At 44.1% G+C, this 20,044-nt stretch overlaps 1 long non-coding RNA gene across 2 annotated transcripts in view; it reads right to left on the minus strand.

The window, feature by feature from the left end:
- LOC113839482 overlaps positions 1 to 20,044 on the minus strand; it is a 35,441-nt gene that overhangs the window by 10,554 nt on the left and 4,843 nt on the right. The window lies entirely within an intron of this gene.

A 20,044-nucleotide genomic window follows, 5' to 3' on the forward strand; every position in this document is an offset into this window, starting at 1 on the left:
CTATCCTCCCAAAAGACGCTCTGATTGGCACACCTTCTTGGAGCTATAACTATTGTCCTTGTTTGTCTGTCTGTCCATCTGCCATTTATCAAATGCTGCTGTGCAATCCTGAGCAGGCCTCGTATGTGCTAGGCAGTGCTTTTGTCTATAGCCACGCTCTGTCCGGGTCCCTGTAGGCAGAGGGTCCCTGCTCATGCTTCACCATCATCCCTGCCCACACCTTCGTAAATAGTGCCTTTCGACTCTTTTTAAGGGCACCATCAATTTCCAGCCAGTGAAGGGACCAGCTCCCCATTTCGGCAGCCATAACAGTTGAACACGTACTTACCTGATCTTGTCTTGGTCACTAGGAGGTCAGATACCTGCCCCTTTTGGAAGCCATGACAGTAACACAGGCTTGCCCTGACCTTGCCTTGGTCACTAGGAGGTCAGATGCCTGCCTCATGGCAAGGAACCAATCAGAAGTTAGCTAGTGGTGCTATGCTTTATGGCTCTGGGTGTGCTTTACGGACAAGTGCACAGCAATGACTTGCAGAGCATAGCAACCACCCTGGGAGGGCCTATGAGCCATAACAACCAATTGGCCAATCAACACAGGGCAAGCCCTCCAAGCCTGGAGGCACACCAATCCTGAGCCTGTGCATACCCCTAGACACTCCCCTTATGCTGCCTTATAAGATCTCTATGCAAACGCTTTGCAAGGTCTTTCCCAGCCACCCGCCATGGTGGATGGATGAAAGGCCCGAGCTAACATGGGGTTAGCTCGTCAAACAACTACAATAAAGCCTCGTGCAGTTTGCATCAAGCTTTCGACTCCGCATGGTGATTGGGGTGGCCGAGGTCCTGGGCTGAGATCCTGGGGGCCTGAGTCTCCGGGGGTCTTTCCCCAGAATACCAGCTAATGCTGACCGTGTATGGAAAAGATGGGCCATTTTCTTTCTAGTGTGTACTTAACAGACATAAGCATAGGCTGTCTTTTCCCACCCGTCTCCAGTGACACATTACACACAGAAGCTGTTTGCTCCTCCTCCCACAACAGAGTCACCCCTTGGGGGGCTCATTAGGAGTGCACATTGCTGGGCATCCAACATCTGCTGTCCCTCTGGGGACAAGGCTCTGGGATCGATCTGTTGAAGTAAACCTTCCAGGTGATTCTTAGGTATACTCAAATTTGAAGACAACTTCCTGGAGAACGGGGTATGCAGCAGAAAAAGGGGAGGCACTCAGCAGGTGCTCATGACCTTTGCCAGGGCCCCCTTAACACCTACTGCCTGGCCTTTGTTTCCCTAGGCTGAGTCACAGGGATGCAGGTGAGGTTTGCACTGTGCCTAAGTGTGGCTGCTTCCTAGCTAGGGAGCACAGTACCTGTCAGGACAAGTATGACTTCTGTAGGAACTTGGCAGTGAATTGTGGGACCTCTCTGAGTTCAGGCACAGGGCAAGAATAACATGAAGCATACCACCCAGGGACATGCCACTTTGACACACTGATGATTTTGAGATGGGAGCACTTAAGAAAAAACACTGAGAACACTCTCCACCGTCTTCCCTTCCCCTAAAGCAGGATATAAATGTCCCTCCATCTATGCCCAGATAATCGCCCAAGCCCCAGAGATGAAGGGCTGGTCTTCAGATAAATTTGTATAAACAACCTAAAACAATTCTCTCCCCACGTATTTCTTGCCACAGACCTACAATATACCACCTCCAGAGACCCCAACACCCTTTTCCTTTTGTAGTTTCTTCTCCACAATTGTCCGCCTTTTGTTGAAAATGTTTGTACCACCTTTCACTTTTCGGGGAAGCCCCACATGGATAAAAGCATTAACACTCATAAAGTAGATATCTGCCTTTCCTCCTGTAATATAACTTTTTGTCAGTCTAATTCTGAGTTCTCAGCCACTAAACCAATGGGATGGGGAAAAGAGTTTCCCTATAGTCTGAAAGAGGGAAGAATTTCTGTTTGAATTACAAAACTCCACCTCAGGGTAGTGAACATAATCCCTCTGTGGCTCTTCCAAAGTCTTTCTTGGCTTTCATGTTTCAAAACGCAGATTTGAGATAGCTTAACAAGGCAAACATAATACAAGGTTAAGAAAATAAACAGGGGCTGTTGGGATGACTAAGCAGGTAAAGGTGCTTGCCCCAGCAAGCCTGGGTTCTATCCCTGGAGCCCATGAGGAGGAGGAGAGAACTAACTTGCAGACCTGTTGTCTGACCTCCACACACCTAGTGGCTGCACCCCTACATTTCGAGCACTAAAAATAAAACTATGAGAAACAAATCCCTAAAATTTGCAAGCTACTTATTTAAACACTTTTCTTTGATTAGCTTCTTTCTCATTCCAGTTTTGGAGCGTACGAAACCCTGTTGCTAACCATGCTAGAAACACATCTAAAGGGAAGGCTTAAGAACTTAGTGTCCTTTAATCCCAGCACTCTCCAGGCAGGGGTAGGTGGGTCTCTGTGAGTTGGAGGCCAGCCTGGTCTACAAAGCAAGTTCCAGGACAGCCAGGGCTATTACATAGAGAAACACTGTCTCTAAAAAGAAAAAACAAACAAACAAACCAAACCAAACCAAACCAACCAACAAACAAACAAAAAAACCTTAATGTCTACTAGGTTAGTTTAGAAGTCTGAAGAGAGAGAGAGAGAGAGAGAGAGAGAGAGAGAGAGAGAGAGAGAGAGAGAATGAGAGAGATTTGGATCCTCTGGAGCTGAAGATACAAGCAGCTCAGAGTGTTCTGACATGGATGCTGGGAACCAAACTCAGGTCTTCTAGGAAAACAGGAAGCTCTCTTAACCACTAAGACATCTCTCCTTTATAATGTTCTTTGTATTTAAAATTAGTATATTTGCCACAGAAATGTAGTTAATGTGAGACTTCTTATAGCTGGGCTTAGACAAAGGTAACAGCCAAAAACACCTATGTGACTTCAAATTTAGTTTTTACTTTGAAATTGGAGTTTTTTCATTTATAAGATTATAAAAATAAATGTTTCTGGGGCTAGGGTTGGAGTCTAGTTGGAAGGGTCATTTCCCACCACGAGGGAAGCCTTATATTTGGTCTTCACTACACATAAAATCCTATGTTGTGGTGCCTACTTATAATCCAAGCAAAAATTCTCAGAATGAATAGAGACAATAAACATAAGGGCTGGGGGTATACCTCAGTGGTAGTACACTTGCCTAGTACTTGTGAGGCCTTGGGTTCATCAGTTTCTAGTAACACACACACACACACACACACACACACACACACACACACACACACCTACCTACCTTTTCCTCACATAGATCCACACCAAATTTACTTTAAAGAAACAAAAGGTTGAGTGGTGGTGGTGTAAACCTTTAATCCCAGTAGTTGGGAAGCAGAGGCATGCTGATCTCTGAGTTCTAAGCCAGCCTGGTTTACAGAGTGAGTTCCAGGACAGCCAAAACTACACAGAGAAAGAAAAGGAAAATAAAAGAAAGAAAAAAGGAGAAGAAGAAGAAGAAGAAGAAGAAGAAGAAGAAGAAGAAGAAGAAGAAGAAGAAGAAAAGAAGTGAGATGAAGTTACAATATTTGATCTAAACTTAATCACAAAGCAATATTAACAAGTTGCCTAAAGTCACTCATTAACAAATTAGGGGAGGTTTTTATTTCCCAGTTAGTCAGCAACTCTGCCCTGTTGTTAAAGACGTCTCACTTTTTTTTTTTTTTTTAAATTGGGATGGGACTGGCCTCCTGCATGCTAGTAACTGACTCTGTCAACTGCCAGGCCTTGTTCATGGAAGGGGCTTCTTTCAAACAGGTGTGAGATGACTAGCTGAGATCTGGAGCCTTCCTCTTTTATAGATTGTTTATAGGCATGTGCTTTCTCTCAGTCTTCCCTCTCATCCTTGTCCTCATCTTCTTCTAACTTTTGCTTGTTTGAGACGGGGTCTCCTGTCCAATCTGCCCTTGAACTCACTATCCTCCAGCAATGGCCCCCCTAGTGCTGGGATTGCTGTGGTTTCTTTTTCATTCTCTGACTCAGGAGAGAGAAAATGTATGGATATGTCTTTGGATAATGTAATTTGGTAATTCATAGCAGGCCAGAATAGACTGATAAGTATTTGGCTGGGAAAAAAAAAAAAAAAAAAAGCAGGCTCATAGAAACGAGGAAGAATGGAAGGGAAGGATGAGTCTGTGGTAAGACCATCAGCACACAGACCATCAAGTGCTATGTAATTGCTAATGTCAAACTCAGACTTGGCCTTGAGCTTCGGAGCAGAAGGAACAAGGAAGGGAACAAACCGATTATAAGATTCATTCTGTGTACAAATTAGAAACACCCCAGAGATTTTGCTAGACATCAGCACAACAGATAGACGTCTGATACAGGGACCTTCAAGAGACAGGTTGGCCAAGGTCTCCCCACTCTGGCTTTGGTAATTCCTCCTCATCAATGTGTGGATGGACTTGATGTTCTGTAGCTCTGCAATTTTCAGGGCCCCAAACCCTAACTCCCTCCCAGAGTCCACCGCAAGAGTAAAGTGTTGAGGGCACCCTGCCTCAGAGTTGTAGGACTGTCTTCTACAGTGCTGTTCACGAGGGCATGCATTTCCCATTATGATGGCACTTTAGATTATTTGAGAAACATTACAAAATTATGATTACCTAGGCGCCACTCAGATGAACAGAATGTAAGCCATTGGGACTGGGCTCCATTTAGTTTTAGGTATGGTGGGAACAGAAAAGTGCTGACATCTGGGTCCCTGGGAGGATTACACTTGACCTTGGGTTAGTCACTTGGTCAGACCGAACTCTTCCTTGCAACTCCGGCTCAGAGATTCTGTTTTACAAGTGAGAGCTCAGGGTCATTTTGTGAAGTGGATTTCCAGTCACAGTGATCCACTGAGTTTACAGAGGGAAGGTCTGGGCTCCAATCTACCCTGGCCTCTGACAGCCTGTGGCACCATTCCATGCTCTTACTTGAGCACTGAACACTGTGGTTAGCTTTCATCATTGGTGAAATGGTTAGAGAAATGATCAGGATGTCACATGGATTTTCAATTGAGTCACAAATAGAAAAGAGCTCCACCATAAGCCATTCATTTTTGCATTTCCAGTACATCCATCGGTGTGACACATAGTAGGCACTCAAGTAGACTGAAAATGACTCATATTTGGGAAAGCAGACTAAAAATGATTAAGTACATTGGTTGCTGTTAAGCATGAAGTTTTACTAAGGTGGAGGGGCAGAACTGAAACCCACGCCCCCTCACTGATACCCTGAAATTCAGAGTTCATTGTTTTCCCATTGGCTTGGTGAGCACCAGGAATCATGTGATCTTAGGGCTTGGGAGAAGAGTGTTCTTTGACCTGTTTTTCACTATGGTATGTCAGAATGTGGGTGGTTTATACATGATTTGGCTAGGAGATAATTAAACTAATACTATCATAAGAACTTCTGTACAAACCCAAGATGTCAAAGGTCAGCAGACTGACCGAATTTTTATAACACGGTTCTCAAGTAAACCTGTTGTAACACCATGGGATTAATTTTCTAATAATGATGCTTTAATTTATTCTTTGAAAGTTTCATATATGATTACAATGTATTTCAATCGTACTCACCCCCATTCTCCCTTCCAACTCCTCCCAGATTCCCCCCACAGACGCCCCTCCTTACTTCACATCTTACTCTGATTTTTAAAAAATGTTATAGCTCACTAAGTGCAGCTAGTACTGCCCACGTGTGCAGGGGTGTGGGGCCATCTATTTAAGGATGGGCAACCTACCAGGGATACATCTTTACAGAAAACCAACTCTCCCTCTCCCAGCAGCCATCTACTGCCAATAGCTCCTCAACTAGGGGTGGGACCTTCTATGCCTCACCTCCATCCAAAAGCATGGGTTTTAGTAACCAAGAACAGCAGTTTATTGAAACCTGGATATCACTTGGTAATAGTTTTGTTTGTTTGTTTGTTTTGGTGGGGTTTTTTTGTTGTTGCTGTTTTAAGACAAGGCCTGATATAGCTCAGGCTGACCTCAAACTCATGGCTGAGGATGACCTTGACCTTGTCATCCTCCTGCTTCTACCTCCCAAGTGCTGGAATCACAGGCATGCACCACCACTAGCTGCAAGTATCACCTTCAAATAGTAACCAATCCATGACCTTGTTTATGGGAAATGTCTGTGTTTAGTGCACACAAAACCATATTGAGATAGGGGAAGTGCAAGGGCTGGGCTGTGGCTTGACTTTGTTGCTGGCCGGGAACTTAGTGTGTTCCTTGGCCAAATCAGTTCCTCTCCCCCGGCCCTGCTTTTGGTCTATACAATGAGGCCAGATGGTTATTTCCAATGTCCGTTCACTCTCTCACAGGCTTGGAGTGTCTGATTGCAAACTACCTGGTAGAACACAGCTACCAACAACTTCCAAATACTAACAGACACCTGGTGGGTGGGTAGAGGCAGAAAGGGATCATTTACCTCAGTGGTTAAGAGTTCAACTCTAAACATAAAAAACAAAACAACTTACAGTCTCCATATCTATATGGAAATCGGAAACATGAACAGCAACAAATAAATGAAACCCTGACAAAAACCGTCGACTATTTCTCCTATTCCGTTTATCACAGTGTGTGGGTTTCCTGCAATGACTCTGAAATGACCACAAACTTGATGGCTTAAGATACAAATGTGTATGTGTCGCAAGACAATGACTGGCAGAGCTCAGGTCACTCTGGAGTTCCAGAGGAGAGGACAGAGTCTATGTCTTTCTTTGCAGCTCCAGGAGGCTGGCCGTGTGTCCCATGGCCCCAAGTCACCTAGCCTCTGCTTTTGTCCCTCTCTTGGCAGGAAATGGACCCCTCCCTTATAATCAGCAGGTGTAAAACTTAAAGGCTGGCGATGCACAGCTAATTACTGGTCTGAGGACTTGAGTCATCTTTGGCCACAAGAGGACACATGCAATCTTGAACTCATACCCAGAAAAACTCCCCTAAGCCTGACAACTAGCCAACAGTAGCACTAAGAACCTAAGCCTTTTATAAGAGTATTATAGAGCCGAAGGCTTTCTGATAAATAACAGAGATACCCCATTGCCCTCTTGTGTAAGAATCTAACCAAGCAGGCCTGGCAATGATTCACACAGAGGACAGAGACCCTTGGAAAAAGCTGCTTGCTCCAGAGCCTTTAGAAACAGTGTCTAGGCTGGCCTAGACTGTGCTGCCCATGGCCCCTTAAACAGCTGTCCACTCTTACCCTTGAGAATGCTCACTTCCTTCTGTAGTCACTTCCACCTCTCTTCCACACTATGCTCTGTGTGTCTCATCTGCATTATTTTGGCAGAGAGGACAAGGCCCAGGAGCCAAAGTTACTTCAGAGAGAGACCTGCGAGAAGGGGTGGGACAGATCCTGGTGGCATCTGCTTTTTTTTTTTCTTGGTTTCAATTAGATTTGTCTTCATTGTAGCAAAGCATGGCTTTCTGTTCCCTGAATTGAGAGCATGCAATTCCCTGCTCCTTTGTGCATGGCCTGTTGGGTGTCCCTTGCTTTCCTATTTTAGATACTATATGCCTCAGGTCCCTTGCTCTTGCTATCTATGATAACCTGTCCTTTTCTAAAGTGGGCATGAGTGACCAATGCTCATGTAGTATTTCCTGGGTGTCTGGATTGCCATGTGGTAAGGTCCATGCATTGGATTAAACTTGTCAATATTGGATTAAAGATGTATTTAGCAGACCTCCAATGGTGGGTTCTTTTGTTTTTGAGGCACTCATTGGGTATAAGGCAGCACTGGATCCTGAGGAGAACTTAAAGATTCCCCAATGGTCACTGGCCTCCAATACCTCATGACCGGGATACGTTGTTTGTTTTGTTTTGTTTTTTTCTTTTTGGGTTTCCTGTGCATCTCTTCAGAACCTATAGGAAGGAAGTCATTACATACCTAAGAAAAGCAATGTACCTTTACTGTGGACCAGCAAAACAAAAATAAGATGAGTGCCTGTGTGAAACTTGGTTTCTGCCCAGCCAAGGAAATTCTGGAGTTAGACAAGTCACGTTACAATTGATTTCCAGGCTCCTGAGTGAAGGGTCGGAGATGGCCCGGTCACTCACTGGTGTTTTGATGAGGCACAAGTGGAAGGGCGTGTTCTCCTTGAGCACCTTGTATTCTTTCTCTACAAGATGAGTAACTCCCCCTCAATCCTATATCTTCATCTCTATAATACATCCATCATAATTTTGATCTTAAAAACTGAAAGTTAACTTTGACCTGAGAGTTCGAGTTTTGTTTGCCTCTTCTGTAAATGGTTGGGCAAATGTTCTAGGGTAAAAGATCCTGATGTGTGCAATAAAGGAAACTTGGCAATTTGAGTTAGATGTTAGAGCCATATGACCAATAATGGGTCATTTAAGCTTTAATGGCATCTTCTTGCTAGATCTGTCTTGTAAAAGACAGAAAGTAGTCAGGTGTGGTATTTGGGGGGGGGGGTGTTTGTTTTTGTTTTTGTTTTATGACATTAATAGAAAAATCCAAATGACACCAGGGAGTTTTTATAAAGGAAAGTAAGCAAGAAAGGAACTAGCAAATGTGAGAAAGAGAGCCTGAAATGTAGAAACACATTTCTAGTTAAACAAAAAATGCTTTTGGTTTAAAAAAAAAAGAAAATGCAGTTTGTTCTACAAGAAAAATATTGTTCCAAAATGGAAACAGAGACGAGGACACTAGAGGGCTGTTGCAAGAAGACATAAGATGACATGATGAAGATAGCTATAACTAAAGGTTACTAAACATTCCTGAGGTCATGGACTGGGGGTACAGCTCAAAGGAATGCGTTTGCCACACAAGCTTGAAGACCTGAGTTCAGATCCCCAGACCTCATGTAATAACCAGACACTGTAGTGCACACCTGAAATCCCACTATACCTACAGCCAGATGGGAGGTAGACACGCAGAATCCCTGACAATCACACTGTCCAGCTTGGTGAGCTTTAGTTAAAATAAAATCAATCTAGGGCCAGTGCCCAGTCACTGGTATCCCAGTGTTACTTTGGATAGCTCAGCTTTTACAAAATCCTGCTTCTCAGGATGTGTCAGGTCTTCAGAAGATAGTGATAGTTCATTGTTTTCCTTAAGGTTTTGTGAATAGCTTTAGTTCTAAGAAAACTAAGGTAAAACAGGTTGGTGTGGTTCTGTGGAACAGTTCTTTCTCATTTAACACCTGCAAAGCCCTGGGCTGGGTCCCAGCACCTCATGTACACAAACAAAGGAAAAAAAAAAAAAAAACCCAAAACCATAACAGTGCTTCTTAGATGTAAGAGCTGAGTCCACCTTCCAGAGAACCTTCTGCTTATCCCTTGGCTTATGGGCTTCTTGGTAACTGAGAGTTTGCTTGATGGGTACCTACTGAGCGGGGGGGGGGGGGGGGGACCGCAGAGGGGAATATAGTGACTTTGGGGGGAAGCACTGCAGGTGGGCCCTGCTTCAAGGGGATGTGCCCTTGTAGAGGATCTCTGCCCTTGTCTGTTTGGAGTTCCCTGCATAACCAGCCTCCAGCACCATGCCAAACAGGAATAACCAGTATTCTGCCCAAGAGTAGGTGAAATGTGAGACCTCCCAAAATAGAAGAGTTTCCATCAACACAAACAAGTCCGTCCTCTTTCCAGAGAGGGAACAACATCCTATCAAACAAGCTAAGTGATTGATACGAAAGCAAGGGATGGCAAAGCCCCAGGGACCTGGGCTGGTTACTTTGAAGGCTAACAGAGCCTTCAATAAATAGAGCTCTCCCTCCACACCCATGGGAGTAAGGGCTCACCCAATCCCTGGGGAATGCAAGTCCATGAGGTTCTTACTCACCTGGGGGTGGATTTTGCAATGTTACACAGGAGAATCAATACACTATGACTACAGGTTACATTTGAAAGCGCCTTGGGAGCTTCATACTCATTTCAGTTAATCCTCAGGTGGATCCTGCACGGTTGACAAGATTTAAGTCCAGATCCCTGCTACTGAGGAGTCCTGGTTTGCCGGGAGACTGTCTACCTATCCTTAATGGTGACATAGATAAAGACTGCTGTTATCTGCTTTCTGGTCCCTGTCTCACCTTTCAACTGTTCTACTCTACAGTGTTGTTTCACACAAGTATGGCAAAGTAGAAGCATAAATGTCACCAGGCAGGCAAAGGAGGATGGGATTGAGAGTTGAGGCCAGACTTGGCTATTTTGTGAGTTTCAGGACAGTCTGGGCTATGTTATACAATCCCATGTTAAAACAAACAAACAATCAAACAAAAAGATCATCTTCCTGCATCTCTCTTACCTACCTTCAACCCTCACAAGAGTACTATGTCTACCAGGACCAAGAAGCATGGCTTGGCTACATTTGCCAGTTCAGGCCAGCTTCACAGTACACCATGGCTCCTTCTGTTTTTCCTGCACAAACGCTGTGACAACCTGAGCAACAGAATTCTACCCATTCCCTCCCTCCTTCTGGAATGTCTCCCTTGGTACCAGTGGACCTATGGCTTCAGAGGAACTCTTTAGGCCCAGTGAGTTGAGATGGCTTGGTGGGTAATGGCTCTTGCTGCCAAGTTTGACAATCTGAATTTGATTCAACTCCCACAAGTTGTTCCTCTGACTTCCATACCTGTGCTGGCTCACACACAACCACATCCCTCATGCACACACAAGAAGTAAGCACATCTTTTAAAAACAAATTTCCTTTTTAAAGAGGTCAGAACAGATCCCATTGCTTGCTCTAAAGGAGCAAAGAGAGCCCGGCTGAGTCCCCCCCCCCCCTCCATGAAGAGGGTCTGTGGCAGAAATAGACCCTACTTGGGAACTGAGGACACTGTCTTAGCTATGAGAGCAAAGAGCTGAGGGAAGTCAAGAGATGTCCACGGTCCTGATGAGGTCAGCCAACCACTTGATCAGTCAAGGGTTAGCTGTGTGAGAGAGAAGACAGAAACGACCAAAATAAGATATTATCTCATTTTCTTGTTTGCTGCTATCTCCCTCCTTTCCCCTCAAGCTTAAAAAAAAAATCTTTTTGAAGAGCACAAATACATTGTTGAATTCTCTCAGGGCCAGTTATAGGTCAGGGACATGAAAAGTATAAAAATAAACAATGATTTTTAAAGATAGTTTTAAGATCACAAAAAACTAAAGAATCCCAACCATTGCTTGATGAGAACAGAAATGCCAAGTTTCAGGTTACAGGTCAAGTCTAAATGTCAAAGGCCTTGCACTGCCTCAAGGGAGGGACAAGATCGGGGAGGACATCCCTTGTTCCTGCTGGCAGGAAGCCCATCTAAGACACCAGCAGGGCCAGGACATGTCTCTGTCTCTGGAGAAAATCAGAAGGCTGGTTGGTACGCCCACACTAGCCCTAACTTATGGTAGGTCAGCGGGGAAGAATGTGGTATTGTTGATGGCTGTCTCTATAGCAGATGCTATCTCTAGAATAGCTGGGCTGACACTGGAAATATATTTATGCATATGTTATGGTTTCCTGAAAGGAAGGTAAAGTTGAAAAACACACCTGTGAGTGAACAAGGGGTTGGGGGTGGGGGGCTACTGGTTGTATGTCTGCTTTCCAGGCTGACTCTGAAACCTCTCACCGGGTCTCTCAAGGTGGACAGTGCAGATTTCTCAGAAAGACTAAATTGGGTCTCCTGTGCTGGGAAGCTGGTATCTGAATCTAAGCTGAAGACTGCAGGAAGGGAGCTTGGGACTTAGCCTGTCAGTGTTTTCTAAGATGGGGTGTCTGACTTCATAGCGTTTCTCCTTAACTTGGGAACAGATCTGTTGCTTTGGTTGTTTGCCTCTCAGTGATGGTTCACAGTTTACCCTTCTGATTAAAGCCTGTGGCTGCAGGATTAGCCCCTGGTAGAGGGTTCCTTAGCTTCCACAGCTGCCTGTTAGGTCTCTGGAAGTGTGTATGTTCAGAAAAGACAGTCTTGGCCTATCTCAAACTGAACTATAGGAGGATTTCTTGCAGTTGGATAAATGCCAGCGGTTCTCAGGAATTTGTGAAATAGGTCCCTATCTGCCAAAAGGAGTCAATTTATTTCTTTTACCTGAGGCAGAAGGGACAGATGGCTCTCCATTGACAAATACCTGTGGTTGCCTATTTAAGCCCACCCTGGCCTCCAGATTTCCTCAAATTGTATTCACATGCACTTGTTATACATTTCAAAGCCCCCCACCCCCACTCTAGCCTCCTGGCTCTCCTTGCTGTCCTCCACTCCACACTCTCACAGTTCCCTCTCCTGCAGCTCTGCTGTTCTCTCTCCTGCAGCTCTGCTGTTCTCTCTCCTGCTACTCTCTGCTAGTCTCCCACCTCTCTCTGTTCCCAAGGGATAGTTCTGGCCATGCCCATTCTGTCTCTCTGCTCTGGCCTCTTCCAGATGCTTCTGGATGTTTCTCTCTCTCTCTCTCTCTCTCTCTCTCTCTCTCTCTCTCTCTCTGTTTCTCTCTCCCCCTCCCTCCCCACCCCTCATCCACAATAAAAATATTGTCCCTAATCATGGAATAGCCATCTTGGTGGTTTCTTTACTGCCCCATCGCTTACATCCACTTTATTCTAGGCCTTTGCACTTTAGTCTTCCCTTCCTTCCTCCCCAGAAGCACAAGAGAAGAATAAATACATCTACTTATCCCAGGCCTGGCCTAATGTCTAGAGGTGTGTGTGTGTGTGTGTGTGTGTGTGTGTGTGTGTGTGTGTGTGTGTTAGTGCTATAACTCACAAAGGGCCCCAGTGTGTTCCCTGTATGTATAACCAGATCATTTCAGAGCATTTGTTGCTACTAGAAACCCAAGCTCTGCACACAAATGTCAGGCTCATCCCACTCATTCACGCTTAGTGTAAAATAAACAAGAGTAATCCTAGAGACCAGAGGGAAGGAAGCCTTTGGCAAGATTACACAGGAACCTACACAGGAATTATGAGGGAGAATGGCTATCTGTTCAATACTAGAACTGCTCACTTTCTCCCAAATCTTGAGATAACATTCCTGTCTATAACCTGATTCTCATGCAGAGAAATATTTTATCTTTAGTGAATATAACCTTCAGGGCTTAAAGGCGAGGGCTGCAAACTGGCAGCCCGTGGGCGGGATCCAGTTTGTAACCCGGTGTGTTTGGCACATACGGTGATCTGTCTATAAATGAGTTGCCAACATTAATAGAGCAAAAGTTTCACATGCATATCTTGAGTGCAGCCATTTATTGGGAAAACTGAAGATTCAGATCCTGTAAGTCCACATTCCACAGAACAATAACAGCTATTGCTGATTTAGGTGGGTCTCAGAGTTGCAGTTCACCGAGCTAATCCTTGTCTCTCTGGCCCTCACCCCCCCCACCCCACTGCCATCCAGAAACTTGAAGCTGCCTTGTTTAGTTCTCTTACCTCAAAAATCCAAATCAGGAAATGGTTTATACATGCTTGTAAGAGAGGGTGCAGTAAAGAAAGCACCAAGCTCCATGATTAGGGGAAAGGTTTTATTGTGGAAGAGAGAGAGAGAGAGAGAGAGAGAGAGAGAGAGAGAGAGAGAGAGAATGAATCTAGAGGCATCTGGAAGAGTCCAGAGCAGAGTGAAAGCGAAGCAGACCAGACGTGGCCAGAGCTAAGGAAGGGGGAGCATGGGAAAATCCTGCAGTTACAGTGAGGAAGATGAGTAGCTGAGGAGAAGGATGACCATGAACTGGAACATCCTGGGAGTTTAGAGTAGGGGGTGTGAGAAGGGCCAGGAGGCTAGCATGGGCTTTGGGATACTAAAAAGTAAAAGGTGAATAGGGGCTGAAGGAGTCTGGAGGCCAGCATGGACTCTGATAGGTGCCCCAGGTATGCCCAAGGAGAGACACATGTCCTTTCTGCCTCGGGTTCCTGAGGATGCCGGCTTTTATCTAACCACCAGAATCCTTCTATAGTCCAGCTTGAGCTGAACCTAGACTCAGTTTTGTATCTAGTCAATTGGCCTATACCCTTTTTGTGGGGGAAGTAGGTACCCTTTGGAACTGATAATCCTCTGCTCTACTTCCTAAATAAACCACAAATTCTTTGCTGGTAGACTTGCACTTTGGAATGGTAATGAAAATAGAAGTCTATCTGTCACTTGGGCTTTTGCTTCTGAATCTCTGAACTTGGGGTCCCAGCCTCACAGGAGTCCCTCAACAATGAATTTGACACCTAGCTAAGTTATTACTGGGATTTGGGAAGACAATGGTTCTAAAAACTGTAAGCTGTGCTTGAGTGTGTTCCAGTTTGCTTATAATCCCAGCATGCTAGAGGTGTCTGAGGCAGGATGATGTTCAAGGCCAACCCGGGCTACACAGAGAGATCCTGTCTCCAAATGAAACACAAACAACAACGCTTTAGCTTATGAAGTCATTTCCTTTGGTTTTTCCAAAGAATCAGTTGGGGCTGCAAAGGTGACTTAGTGGTTATTAGTACCGTTGCTTTTCCCAAGATGCACATGGCAGCTGTTTGTAATTCTAGTTCTAAGGGATCCAGTGCTGTTGTCTGGCATCCTCAGGCAGGAGGCACACACATGGTGCACAGATATACATACAGTCAAGACACCCAAATGCATACCGTGAAATAATAGAGTCAACATCTCTGCAGAAGATCTGTTTATTTTCCTTAAGAAGCAGAAAAGTCATCTGACTTTAGTGTAGTTCTTGGAGCTGTTGGAGAGTAAGAGTTGGCTAGTGAAGCCCAGGGCACTCGTAGCCTCAGTGTACATCAGAAGTAGCACACGGACAATAGCTTTACGGACAGGCGTTTGCCTCTGGAACTGAGACATCTTTTAAAATTCTATTCATCATAGTCATTTGTGAATCATATGTATGGAATACGTTTTGCTTGTTTGGAGGACCTACTGGCGTGAGGCCTGGCCTTGAACTCACTGGAAAGCTAAGGGTGAATTTCTTACCCTCCTGCCTCTTCCTCCTGAGTGCTGGGATTATAAGTGAGCACCTGTGTCAGGTTTACACAGTTCTGGGGCCCAAGTTCTGGGCTTTCTACATCCTAGGCAAATATACTACTACTGATCTATATTTCCATATCTAAATTTATCTAATTTTTTTCACATTTGATGAAGTAAGGAGAGGGGTGTGTATCACAGCACACAAAAAGCAGCCAGAAGCCATTGGAAGTTGGTTCTCTCCTACCGTGAGGGTACCAGGGATCAAAATCAGGCCAGCATGCTGGCGGCAGGTACCTTTACTCCCTGAGACATCACATTAAGACCAAGATTTGCCATGTTTCTTTTTTTGGAGATGAAATCTATATCACATAAAATTAACCATATTAAATGTGACCCATTTGGAACATTTCCATATTCTTCAAGGCTGATACAGCTGTCTGGTTCCAAGATATTTTCTCCACTTCTGAATAATTGTTCATAAATGTTTTTTTTTTTTTTTAAGATTTTATTTATTTATTATGTATACGGTCTTGTGCCTGCATGCCAGCAGAGGGCACCAGATCTCATTCAAGGTGGTTGTGAGCCACCATGTGGTTGCTGGGAATTGAACTCAGGACCTTTGGAAGAACAGCCAGTGCTCTTAACTCTGAGCCATCTCTCCAGCCCCCAATTGTTCATAAATGTTAAGCAGTCAATCCTGCCCTCCCCACCTGCCTCTGTACCCAAACTGTGTTGTGCCTCTTCTCACTGTGGATACGTCATTGTGAATGAAGAGGGTGGGCTTTGGTTGCTCTTACTAGCATCACGTTTTCAAGGCTCATCACCACAGTAGCATGAAGTACCAATATTTCAGTCTTTCTTGTGTCCGAAATATATTGTGAGTACATGTTGTTGATGTTTGTTCCTTTGTTTTTCAGGAGAGGGTTTCCCTGTATGACCCTGGCTGTCCTGTAGACAGCCTAGCCTCTATAGTCTAGGCTAGTTTTGAATTCAGAGATCTACCTGCCTGTGCCTCCTGAGTGTGGTATTAAGTGTGTGTGCCACCACACGTGGCTGTGAAAAAGTATTTTTAATTGACGAAACTGAGAATTTATTCTGGAGTTTTGCTTATCAGTTCCCAATGTAGCGAAGGGAACTGAGCCGAGTTTTTATCTTTATAAGGCTTATCATCAAGAAGGCAGTAATGAAGACGTGAGTGCCTGTAGGGATATGAAAATGTCTGCAGGGTTAAACAAGGCTGTTAGAAGCATTTAATGAGTCAAGCTACACATGCAGCTTTTCTTGTCACAAGTTCCCTTTCAACAAACGCAGGCCATGTTGCCATAAAAAGGCAAAGGCAACCTCCGGTTTAAAAATAACTTTTATGTGTATGGATGTTTTGCTTTCGTGTATGTTTGTGTATATTCATGCCTGGTGCTGGAGGCCAGAACAGGATGTCCAATTCTTTGGAGCTGGGGTTACAGGCAGTTGTGAGCTGCCCAATGTGGGTGCTAAGAACAGAACTTGGATCCTCTGGAAGAGCAACAAGTGCTCTTAAACCCTGGGCCCTCTCTCCAGACTCCACTTTCTGTTTCTTCTCATCCACCTAGGCGGCTGCAGAGAGATTCTCTTTTCATTTCCATAACGTCACATAGATGAGGGTCCACCCCCTCCCCCAGAAGAGTAGCAATAGACATAATAAACTTTTACTACGAGTGTGGTCAAGGGTCTTAGAAAATCCTATTAGCCTTAATTCTCAGGTGGGGAAAATGGTAGCACAGGTAGATGAGGTAATTAATTCTCAGAAGTTCTACAGCTTAGTGTGATAGCAAGCCATGAAAGTAGTTTAAGTGACTCTGTTTTGCACAGCATGTTGGCAAGGTGCTCCAAGTTCTACAGGCTTGGAGGGTGAGCAGGAAGGAAGTCAGCATGGTAGGCCTGACGTCCATGAAGTACAATGAGGGCCATCTGGCCTGGGTTCCAGCACAGTCAGTCCCCACACACTGCTGGACATGTGGCCCAGTCCTGGAAGACCCTTGGGGACGCCATGCCTGACCATTTTGGCCTAAGCAGGTATCACAGTCTGAAGGAATCATATCCCACCCCACCCCACCCCTCACTCCCATAGAATCTGAAGCACTAAGTGAGTGAGACTCAGGAAGCTACCAGGTAAGTCTCTGGTTACTGCGTCTGTTGTCTCACTTGGAGAGATTGGTCATACTTTCATGCAAGATCCACTGTGGTATCCTTCCTCTGGGGAGCATCTAGGGCATGCAGCAGCTGCAGAGGCTATTTTGGGCCAGCAAGGACCCAGAGAAGGTCACCACTCACAGGCCAAGTGAGATTATGGGGAAGGCTGGCATTTTGGACAAGCCTGGGTAGATGTGCTAAGCTCTGGCAAGCACACACTTCATGAATATTTAAGTAGACTTGAACGGCCCATTTTCAACATGGAGCAAATTCAGTTAAGTCAGTGTTGCCAGCCTCCAAACTGCTGAGTCACACACTCTTGGTACCAAGTCATCTGCTCCCGTAAGCCCAGTGGAAAAATACAAATAAGCACCGAAGTGTGACCCTCAAATAAATGCCCAAAGACATTTAGTTTGCTGGGTTCTTTTCTAATAGGCTACAAAGGATGGAAGAGAAAACCTAGAAGCCAGAGGCATTTAAAAGTACCAATTCTCTCAGGCCAAAGGCAGAATCTAAAGAAGTGAAAATTCCTTCATACTATTTTATTGGTTCAGTAATTAATTATTAAAATTTCAAACTTTTTGGTTTAAAAAAGTGCCTGGACCTCAAGACTTATCTTAGCTGTGGAGCACTTACTTGGCATGTGGGATCTTGGGTTTGATCCCTAACACTACCAGAGAAAACAAGAAAAGGACAGAAAAAAAAGGAAGAAGGCTGGGTGAAGTGTTGCCCATCTGTAATTCCAGCTTCAGTAGCCAGAGGGAGGAAGATTGCCGTGAAGCCTGGGTTACATGCCAAGACCCTATCTTACTTAAACAACAGTAGAAGAAGAAAGCAAAGTGGAAGAAGGGAAGAAAGGAAGAAAGAAAGAAAGAGAAAGAAAGAAAGAAAGAAAGAAAGAAAGAAAGAGAGGAAGGAAGGAAGGAAGGGGAAGGAAAGACAGAAGGAAGGAAGGAAGAATAGAAGTGCTTGAAGACTTCCAGCCAAAGTTAGCTTTTTTATATTTTTATTGCCTTATTGGATCGAATCCATGCATTAATTAATTATAAACTGTCTTCCTGAGAATTAAGATGACAGTTCTTCACACACATGCCTCTGAACACTGAACTCGAGACACAAAAGGTGGAAAATAGAGAAGGAAAAATCACCAACAATACACTGTCTATTGCAAGTGTGTGTGTCTGCTAGCACACATGGCTGTTCTGATGTCTACTCTTTCTGTCTTGGTGCTTGTGATGTGAGCATCCTGTCACAACATGAGGCTGACTCAGCAATGCTGTGTTAAATCTATGTGTTCCAAACGCTGAACATACAGTGATTTATTTGACCTTTCTTCTCTCTTATATATGCTAAAATAACCTTTCTATTTTAAATGTTTTGCAGTACTGGGCTCATTCCTGCTTTCTCTCCCTCCCTCCCTCCCTTCCTCTCTCTCTTTTTTCCTTTGAGACAGGATTTCACTCTGTAGCCCAGGCTGGCCTGAAACTCGTAAGAAGGATCATGGTAACCCTCCCATATTGGGATTATAGACATAAACCACTTGCACAATTCATGTCTTTTTAAAAAGAACATTTTTGACAGATCTTTATGTGTGAAACCACTACATGAAACTGTGAGTTCTTTTAAGGCTCCTGGTACACCTTAAATAATTGATTTACAGGAGAGTTATTCAACATATATCCTACCAGCATCATATACGTTCTATTAATTAAACTTGTAAGAAGTGCCTGTCATTTAAAAATAATCTTCACAATATAAGTTACATATCTACATCTACTCCTTTGATACTAAGAATGAACAGTACATACATATTTATTTACATATTTCTTACTGATCTGCAAACGCACAACACATACAAATAAGACACATGATCCTTACTTTGGGTTTCATACTTGTAAAGTCTGTTCCAGTGTTGGGTCACTTGATATTAATAATAAAAACTCAGAGACAGATATTGGGGTTCAAGCTGAAGATCAGAGAAGCAAAGAAGCCAGCACTACAGAGTTTTCACCTCTACCAATGCTCAGACCAAAGGGGTGATCCTATCCTCAGACTGCATCTCCAGACTGCATCTGTCTCCACCAAACCTTAGACTTTGCTGAGCTCTTATATTCCTCCCTAGTGCTGGGATCACCTTTGTGTGAGCTCTGTTTCTCTCTTAGGCTAGATCACCTTCATGTAGTTCAGAGTGGCCTTGAACTAACAAAGATCTGTCTGCCTCTGTCTCCTGAGTGATGGAATTAAAGGTGTGTGCCACCACTGCTTTGTAGTGGCATCTTGCCTTGTCAGTGTACTTGTAGCAATGGCCACACCCTGACAGCTTTAAGGTAGAAGCAGAGGGATGGGGCACTCTCTCTTGGGTTGCAGAGAGCATCGGAAGGGCAGAATGAATTATCTCGAGCAGGAAGGCCGAGGTGGTTATTTACTCTTATCTGTGTAAGTTTCTCCCCAATAAAAACACCTATTTATCTTTTATCTTGGGTATGGTGAACTCATTTAAACTCCACCTTCACTGCCTGACCTGTATGGCTGACTAGTGTGGCTAGCTTTGCACTCTGATCTTCAGGCAAGCTTTATTTGTTAGATCATAAACAAAATATCACTATGTTTTCCCTTTTTTGTCTAAAATAAAAAGGTTATAATTAATATAAGAAAGACTATATACAATAAATACAATAACTATACATAATATATAGGCAATAAATATATCAACAGTGCCTGGTCCATTTGCATTTGACAAATTCAGAGAAAGTACTACATATCTATCCTATCTTGGTGAATCCAGAGTGTTGTACCTATTTTCTATCCTAACTTGCATTAACATCCAAAACTATCTTTTGATATCTCTCTACCTTATACACTGGTAAACAAGGAAAACTGTAACTACAACTATCTAGTCTTCAGTCACTTGCCATTTATTTTCTCTTTTCTTCCTTATTGGCACGTATATATATGTTCATTTGTGTGTGGCC

This window comes from Cricetulus griseus, chromosome 3 (assembly GCF_003668045.3).
Source record: "Cricetulus griseus strain 17A/GY chromosome 3, alternate assembly CriGri-PICRH-1.0, whole genome shotgun sequence".
Classification (NCBI taxonomy): domain Eukaryota; kingdom Metazoa; phylum Chordata; class Mammalia; order Rodentia; family Cricetidae; genus Cricetulus; species Cricetulus griseus.